Source organism: Berghia stephanieae, chromosome 12 (assembly GCF_034508935.2).
Source record: "Berghia stephanieae isolate SIO BIC M18660-M18661 chromosome 12, UCSD_Bste_1.3, whole genome shotgun sequence".
Classification (NCBI taxonomy): domain Eukaryota; kingdom Metazoa; phylum Mollusca; class Gastropoda; order Nudibranchia; family Aeolidiidae; genus Berghia; species Berghia stephanieae.
The window spans coordinates 1,473,459-1,483,458 of record NC_088371.1 but is presented as its reverse complement, the minus strand read 5'-3'; the positions used below and the strand labels follow the sequence as shown (position 1 = coordinate 1,483,458).

At 36.0% G+C, this 10,000-nt stretch overlaps 1 protein-coding gene across 4 annotated transcripts in view; it reads right to left on the bottom strand.

The window, feature by feature from the left end:
* Window positions 1-10,000, bottom strand: part of LOC144958169 (uncharacterized) — a 132,537-nt gene that overhangs the window by 87,384 nt on the left and 35,153 nt on the right. The window lies entirely within an intron of this gene.

The window sequence follows — 10,000 nt, the reverse complement described above, 5'->3', positions numbered from 1 at the left end:
GATATTTTACATGTAAACACGCGGCTTTTCTATGAAAGTTGCAAACCGGACCTCCCGATTCGAAAGCGAGTGTCATACCACAAGACCACGTAGCCGCACAAAATAACATCTAGATCTTCTCCAGCTTGATTCAATGACTTGAAATGAGAAAGCGGAAATCTAAAACTGAAATTTTAGTCCAATGTAATTGGGAGTTCCCCAATAGCTCAGTTGGTAGAGCACTCGCTTCACACGCAAAGGGACCAAGATCGATCTCGTGTGCAGTAGAGCGATATTTTTTCCTGACCCTCCTGTGCCACCAACAGTGATTTGGTAGCTGGATCTGTTAGATATGGCGGGTAGCACTTTGCGATAAACAAGCGTCCTATCTAAAGGATAACAAGCAATTGGTTTTGTCCGTTTCACGCTGTAGAAACCGGGATAACTACGGCTCCATGGGGCTGATGGCTCTGAAGGACTGAATTCAATTTGAGCACACACACACACACACACACACACACACACACAATATATATATATATATATATATATATATATATATAAACTAGGGTCCTATCCGAAGGGTAGCAAGCAATTGCTGTTGTCCGTTTCAGGCTATGGTAAACGGGATAAACTCCGAAGGGAAACTACATCTTTAACCAATCATTGGAAGATATTTACAAATCATATTCAAATTGAAGCATTACACAGATGGTCTCTCAATATCCAAGAAACAGTGAGATAATCTTTGATAAATTTAACAATTTATGGTGTGTAGAATTGGTGTGTATTTTACTGAAACGCATACCATTAATATTCAAATGCTATGATTTGGGAGTTGACATTGAAAACCTGGAATAGGCTCTTTACTCACATTATCTCACCGTACTCAGGTGCAAAATGAGTACCTGGCCGAAATCAGCGCTGTCGGAAAGAATTATTGAATTATCGCCCAACAAGGGTCATGTTCTGTTCTACATATTACGAATCGCTGTTGGTCATGGACCGTTTGTAAAGCGCTTTGAGCACGTTTTGTAGATTAAGTTCTATATAAAAGCTTAATTTCTTTTGTTCTCGATAAACCGTGTTAGTCTCGCTTATCTTATGTAACGTCGACCAAATATGTTGATGCTACCTTCCATTGTCATCGAACTGACCAGTTGAAAATAGCAGAGAAATCCTCTGATAAGAGTTGAATAACAATGTGAAATTGAATGTAATCTTCAATTTCATATACGAAAACAGATAAAGAAGACATTTCGGGTTTCCCCTTTATCAACAAAACAGGATGAATGAACCACTACAGACAAATGAGATAATGTGGTAGTGGCGTTGTTAATATGAATCACACTGACTACTTGACAATAACAGAGAAATGCCCTGATAAGAGGAAACGCTAAAAATAGAAACAACAATTTTTGATACGTCAATTAGGAAAAAGTATCGTCAACGTGAAATGTAAAAATATGGTGTGTAATTCCTGTCAAAGTAAAAATATGGTGTGTAATTCCTGTCAAAGTAAAAATATGGTGTGTAATTCCTGTCAAAGTACAAATATGGTGTGTAAGTACTGTCAAAGTAAAAATATGGTGTGTAATCACTGTCAAAGTAAAAATATGGTGTGTAATTCCTGTCAAAGTACAAATATGGTGTGTAATTCCTGTCAAAGTAAAAATATGGTGTGTAATTCCTGTCAAAGTAAAAATATGGTGTGTAATTACTGTCAAAGTAAAAATATGGTGTGTAATTACTGTCAAAGTAAAAATATGGTGTGTAATTCCTGTCAAAGTAAAAATATGGTGTGTAATTCCTGTCAAAGTAAAAATATGGTGTGTAATTCCTGTCAAAGTAAAAATATGGTGTGTAATTCCTGTCAAAGTAAAAATATGGTGTGTAATTCCTGTCAAAGTAAAAATATGGTGTGTAATTACTGTCAAAGTAAAAATATGGTGTGTAATTACTGTCAAAGTAAAAATATGGTGTGTAATTCCTGTCAAAGTAAAAATATGGTGTGGAATTCCTGTCAAAGTAAAAATATGGTGTGTAATTCCTGTCAAAGTACAAATGTGGTGTGTAAGTACAGTCAAAGTAAAAATATGGTGTGTAATTCCTGTCAAAGTACAAATATGGTGTGTAATTACTGTCAAAGTAAAAATATGGTGTGTAATTCCTGTCAAAGTAAAAATATGGTGTGTAATTCCTGTCAAAGTAAAAATATGGTGTGTAATTCCTGTCAAAGTACAAATATGGTGTGTAAGTACTGTCAAAGTAAAAATATGGTGTGTAATCACTGTCAAAGTAAAAATATGGTGTGTAATTCCTGTCAAAGTACAAATATGGTGTGTAATTCCTGTCAAAGTAAAAATATGGTGTGTAATTCCTGTCAAAGTAAAAATATGGTGTGTAATTCCTGTCAAAGTAAAAATATGGTGTGTAATTCCTGTCAAAGTAAAAATATGGTGTGTAATTACTGTCAAAGTAAAAATATGGTGTGTAATTACTGTCAAAGTAAAAATATGGTGTGTAATTCCTGTCAAAGTAAAAATATGGTGTGTAATTCCTGTCAAAGTAAAAATATGGTGTGTAATTCCTGTCAAAGTAACAAATTGGGTGTGTAATTCCGTCAAAGTAAAAATATGGTGTGTACTGTCAAGTAAAATATGTGTGTAATTCCTGTCAAAGTACAAATATGGTGTGTAATTACTGTCAAAGTAAAAATATGGTGTGTAATTCCTGTCAAAGTAAAAATATGGTGTGTAATTCCTGTCAAAGTAAAAATATGTGTGTAATTCCTGTCAAAGTACAAAATATGGTGGTGAATGGTGTAAGTACTGTCAAAGTAAAATATGGTGTGTAATTCACTGTCAAAGTAAAAATATGGTGTATTTGTCAAGTAAATAGTGTGTATCCTGTCAAAGTAAAAATATGGTGTGTAATTCCTGTCAAAGTAAAAATATGGTGTGTAATTCCTGTCAAAGTAAAAATATGGTGTGTAATTCTGTCAAAGTAAAAATATGTTGTAATCTGTCAAAGTAAAAAATGTGGTGTGTAATTCCTGTCAAAGTACAAATATGGTGTGTAATTCACTGTCAAAGTAAAAATATGGTGTGTAATTCACTGTGCAAAGTAAAAATATGGTGTGTAATTCCTGTCAAAGTAAAAATATGGTGTGTAATTCCTGTCAAAGTAAAAATATGGTGTGTAATTCCTGTCAAAGTAAAAATATGGTGTGTAATTCCTGTCAAAGTAAAAAATATGGTGTGTAATTACTGTCAAAGTAAAAATATGGTGTGTAATTCTGTCAAAGTAAAAAATATGGTGTGTAATTCCTGTCAAAGTAAAAATATGGTGTGTAATTCCTGTCAAAGTAAAAATATGGTGTGTAAATTCCTGTCAAAGTAAAAATATGGTGTGTAATTCCTGTCAAAGTAAAAATATGGGTGTAATTCCTGTCAAAGTAAAAATATGGTGTGTAATTACTGTCAAAGTAAAAATATGGTGTGTAATTACTGTCAAAGTAAAAATATGGTGTGTAATTCCTGTCAAAGTAAAAATATGGTGTGGAATTCCTGTCAAAGTAAAAATATGGTGTGTAATTCTTGTCAAAGTAAAATTGGTGTGTAATACTGTCAAAGTAAAAATATGGTGTGTAATTCCTGTCAAAGTAAAAATAATTGGTATGGTGTGTAATTCCTGTCAAAGTAAAATATGGTTAATCTTCAAGAAATTGGTGGTGTAATTCCTGTCAAAGTAAAAATATGGTGTGTAATTCCTGTCAAAGTAAAAATATGGTGTGTAATTCCTGTCAAAGTACAAATATGGTGTGTAATTACTGTCAAAGTAAAAATATGGTGTGTAATTCACTGTCAAAGTAAAAATTGGTGTGTAATATTCCTGTCAAAGTACAAATATGGTGGTGTGTATTGATCCTGTCAAAGTAAAAATATGGTGTGTAATTCCTGTCAAAGTAAAAATATGGTGTGTTAATTCCTGTCAAAGTAAAAAATATGGTGTGTAATTCCTGTCAAAGTAAAAATATGGTGTGTAATACCTGTCAAAGTAAAAATATGGTGTGTAATTCCTGTCAAAGTACAAATATGGTGTGTAAGTTACTGTCAAAGTAAAAATATGGTGTGTAATTCCTTCAAGTACAAAGGATAGTATAAATATGGTGTGTAATTCCTGTCAAAGTAAAAATATGGTGTGTAATTCTCAGTACAAAAGGTATGTAAATAAAAATATGGTGTGTAATTCCTGTCAAAGTAAAAATATGGTGTGTAATTCCTGTCAAAGTAAAAATATGGCGTGTAATTCCTGTCAAAGTAAAAATATGGTGTGTAATTACTGTCAAAGTAAAAATATGGTGTGTAATTCCTGTCAAAGTACAAATATGGTGTGTAATTCCTGTCAAAGTAAAAATATGGTGTGTAATTCCTGTCAAAGTAAAAATATGGTGTGTAATTCCTGTCAAAGTACAAATATGGTGTGTTAGTACTGTCAAAGTAAAAATATGGTGTGTAATTACTGTCAAAGTAAAAATATGGTGTGTAATTACTGTCAAAGTAAAAATATGGTGTGTAATTACTGTCAAAGTAAAAATATGGTGTGTAATTACTGTCAAAGTAAAAATAAAACAACAACAAACAAACACGTTTACAAAATTTTGGTGACAAAACTAAACTCTTCTCTCAGATTGGCATAAACTTTCAAACATAGCAACATACACACAGGCACACACACACACACACACACACACACACACACACACACACACATATATATATATATATATATATATATATGATATCATTTTTACAGATTGATATTGCACTAACTTGTACACATTTTCTAAAATAAAGGAAAATTCTAACACACACCGACACCAATGGTTATTTATAAAATCTGCCAGGGCTAAATGACGGGTCTTTTGACGTTGGGAGACGCCATCTGGCTGCCCTGTTGCCAGAGTCATTTGCGCGTACCTGCAGAGTTTATCATAGACCGATTTAGTCGTCCATGGCTCAAAAGATTTCTTCTCGTTCTATGTTAATTTCGACAATACAGTAGTGTAATAGTTGAAATAGACAAGTGTCTCTTCATAATAGCACCCCCCCCCACGCCCCGCCCCCCGAAAATGATGCGAGCTCTCTACTTTATATACATAAATCTTCCTTCAAAAACAAACACAAACGACATTCTACCACAATAAGCGAACACATTTGGAAACTCAAAGAAAAAAAAACATACAACACAGCATTACATGGAAAATCATCTCCAGAGCACAGTCGTACTCTCCCTCTTCTAAGATTTGCCACCTCTGTTTCATCACAAAACCGAACATGGCAACAGTCAACAGAAGAAACAAACTAACATCATCACGCAGACATAGAAACAAACACCTTATATGTAATTACGAACCACCATAACCGCGAAGCCGATATAGTACGATAAACACAACAGTCTACTTTCACTTTCACTTCTTGATGAAAGCGAATGCTCGAAACAATATTGTAGAAGTTGATCATAATTATACTTGAAATGTTTTATGAATAGCTCCTTTTATCAAAAAGTTAAGCACCATTATTTCATGGTTTTTTGTTTTTATTTTTTATATATATATATATATATATATATATATATATATATATATATATATATATATATATATATATATTTACCATAAAGTTGGAGTCAGTCTACATCGATGTTTCAGGCCTAATCAGCCATCGTCAGGACTGTGTGTTACATACGTTTGGTTTGTTGTCTGCTGTTGTTTGTTGACTTCAAGAAACAACAACAGACAACAAACCAAACTCATGTAACACACAGTCCTGACGGTGGTTGATAAGGCCTGAAACATCGATGTAGACTGACTCCAACATTGTGGTAAATATTAAAATAATAATTCGCTCCATTGCTACATGTCGAGCACTATCCGTACCATATTTGTATCAAATACGATTCAATATATATATATATATATATATATATATATATATATATATATATATATATATATATATATATATATATTTATATATATACATACGTATAATAGCTATCTATACAAAGGTTGTGAAGTCCTCCCATTGTTCCAATATTTCCAGAGTGACAAAAGAGACAGTATGAGAAGAAACAAAAGGTGAATAAAGAGAAAAATAAAAAAGGAGAGAAAGCAATAAAATACAAAGGGAAGCCAGTCGGCTTGTCCTGGTGTCTTGTCGATGTAGTTGTCCCCCCTTCCATTCATAACACTGCTTCATATTATATTGTTGTCATAATTCATACATTCAGTCAACAGACATACACACCATCGTGCAAACACCCCCCCCCCCCATCCCCACTTCCCGCCACCCTCTCCCCAAACCCCATCCCTACCTACCTACCTGCAGAAGATCTGATGGAGAGTGTCCATATGTGACCCATCATCCATGTATGGTGTTATGGTTGGATGGAACAATTGACCAAAAATTGGTTTACAGTTGAAACTCGTCCTTCAAACATCAATGGATTAAAATGACCTTCACCTTGTCAAAAACTCTCAAACCTGTTATTTTATTGAAGACGCCGCGAAGTCCCAGTTTTAATTGTTTTTGCCAAGATGAGAGTCATTTAAATCGATCGATATTTGAAGGACGAGTTTTCTGCCCAAATTTTTCAATATGTGTTTTTCTTGAGTGCGACAGAAGAGTCCTTCATGCACTTTATTTCAAATAAATTACTCCTTCCTTCCTTCCGCCTTCCTCCCCCTTGCTTCTTCCATCCCTCTCACCTTCCCCCCTCCCCCTACCTAAATTCTCGCTCATCTCTTTCTTTCCCCTCCCACTCCGCCCCCCCCCCCCCCCCCACCCCCCAAATCCCGACCCTATATAAAGACATTATTGTTTATTCTGCCTTTATCTTGTTTCGTTGCCACACGTACATGATCACATGTCCCTTTAGTCCTTTTATTATTATTATATTAACATCGGAAACTTATGACCGATCTCTACCCCCCCCCCCTGCATCCTTGCTCTCCCTTCCCTCCAACCCCCCCCCCCCCCCCCTCCCCTCCACTTCAACTTCAGAACTTATTTTTCATTCTAAATGATAACCCCACCTGGACTCTCTCTCTCTCTCTCTCTCTCTCTCTCTCTCTCTCTCTCTTTTTTTTTTTTTCTCTCTCTTCATCTTTCTCTCTCTCTCTCTGTTACTCTATCTCTCTTTCTCTCTCGCGCCCTCTCTGTCTCTCTTCCTCTCTCCCCATCTCTATCTCCACCCCGTCTCTCTCTCTCTCTCTTTCTCTCTCTCTCTCTCTTCCTCTCTCTATGTATATCTCTCACCCTCCTTCCCTGTTCCCCCGCTCTCTTTCTCCTTCTCTCTCTCCATATCTCTCACTCTCTCTCTCCCTTCTCTCTCACTCTCCCTCCCTCTCCCTCTCTCTCTCCTTCCACTCTTCAACTCCCATCCTCGTGTATTCTAACCATTTTCTTGTAGGCAACATTCAGGACCATCAACGAATGTATTATGTTATACATATATAATAATATACACACATAAGCTTTTTATATACATAGAGCCATAGACAATTCTCACGTTCCTTGAAAAAACAAGTATATAATATTTTGGCCAGAAAACTCGTCCTTCGAATATCGGTCGATTAAAACTACATTCATCTTTTCAAAAAAATCTCAAACCTGGGACTTCGCGGAGTCTTCAATAAAGTCCCAGGTTTGAGAATCTTTCACATGATAAGGGTCATTTGAATCGATCGATATTTGAAGGACGAGTTTTCTGGCCAAAATGTTCAATATGTGTTTTTTCCAGAGTACGATATTATAGACAATAATTTGCCATGTCTTCTTCTTCTACCTCTCTTTACCACGAGTCTTCATTGACAGACGGGGGGACCGGAATATAAAGGTGAAAAGAGATATGTCTCCTCTTTCTGAAATCAGATCTTAAATCAAACCATTGACACACACACACACACGCACACACACACACACACGCACACATAATATACATATAACATACACTTACACCAATCCACATACACACACATATAACACACACTTAAACCAATCCACACACACAGACACACACACATAACACACACTTACACCAATCCACATACACACATACATAACACACACTTACACCAATCCACACACACACACACACACACATAACACACACACGCACGTACACACTTACACAAAAACTGACATACGCGCGATAAAGTTGACAATCTTTTTTTTTTTTTTGGTCTTCTTTTTCTTTTCTTTCTTTTTTTTTTTTTTCTTTTTTTTTTTTCAGATAGCGGCCTGGTGTATATCTAGATTGTATGTATATATAGATAGCTGGCTCTCTGACGGATCAGTGGCGTTGAATCATCCTGAATACTGGCCTATCTATGTCCTTTATAACCATGACTGCTTTGCTAGGAGTAGATTATAATATATCATTTTAGACAGAATCAGTGGCGTGCCGCTAAAAAGACAAAAGGATCAGGGGCGTACGGTTGAAAATCAAATTAATTTTTTAAAAAGTGATTGAGCTTTTATGTTATAGCGCAATATCCACTAAACTTGCTCAAAGCGTTTTACAAGGGGCCAACAGCAATATTAACACGTAGGACAAGACATGACGCCTGTTATATTAAATTCTTTTCCCCGACAGAGACAACGATATTAACGGCCAGGTACTCGTTTTAGACTTGAGTTGGGTGAAAGAATGTGAGTATAGTAAAGAGCCTTTTCCAAGGACCCAATTACACGCCGAGCAATGCTCGAACTCAGTATCTTCCGATCCGAAAGCGAATGTCATACCACTAGGCCACATAGCCGCATAGTTGAGAAGACAAAAAAATACCACATTACCAATGAGAGGTAATTTAATGAGAAATACAATCAGGATATTTGGAGATACACACTGACGATTTGCTAAACAAAGCTTAATTCATTCAAATACGTTATTTAAAATTTCAAAGCGCGTTCAAGTGTGTAGCCCGATGATCAATTCATTATTTTTCAACATTTGAAAAATTGCTTTAACACGGCCTAGGATGAACCTTCAAAATAAAATTAAAAATAAAAGGGGAAGATTGTCTCTCGGGTCTATTCCAGGAGAAGACTGCAATAACCCAGTTGTCAGCCGCAGTGCAGCTCTAGGGCGAGGTGATTTGCTCAAGGCCAGACAGCACAACGGCAGGTGATCGAACTCGTTACCCTTCGAGCACGAAGCAAAGACTTTACCACTGAGCCACGCTGTCCCCTTGGTATTCCCATTCACTCATTCATTTGTTCATTTATATGAGAAGAGAGTTTCAACCACAGGTACAAAACAGTATCATAGTCACTTGTTCACCCCAACTGGGTAACTTTTGTGGCTTTAACTTCAAGCTGTACTCTGTGACCAGCCCTCACATTTGCTTCTATTTATCTTTAGAATCTCACAAACCGTAAATATTTTCTAATCATATATTTTATAGACATGCAAATGCATTGGGAAAAAGTCCCTCTTTTTTCTTCCCATACAACATACAATACAATTCCCCCATTTCGCTAAGACAGTAGGATCCTCCATTCTGTCCTACTCTAGAAAAACCCATGGCGAAGTCCCAGTTTGAGAGTTTTCTTTTCCAAGATAAGGGTCATTTAAATCGATTGATATTTGAAGGACGAGTTTTCTGGCCAAATTTTAAAATATGTTTTTTTCCAGAGTACGCAGCATAGTGTTTGATTGCATTGCTATTTCTCCGTGATCGTTGACAACATATTTTGGCACATCGATGCAAAAACAGATCTCTGATTGTTGGAAAATTTTGTCCCGTTTCGTCTTATTAAAAGCCACAATCTGTGTGTGATCCCTCCCATCAGTCGATCCATTCCAAAAATAAACATTTTATTTTAGACACAGTTGCCTATAATACTCTACAAATATACCATTTTCCTGTGAGGGGGGCGAAGTGGCTTAGTGGTTAAGACATTGCACTATCACCTGGAAGGTCCCGGGTTCGAGTCCCGCTTCAGGAGGCACT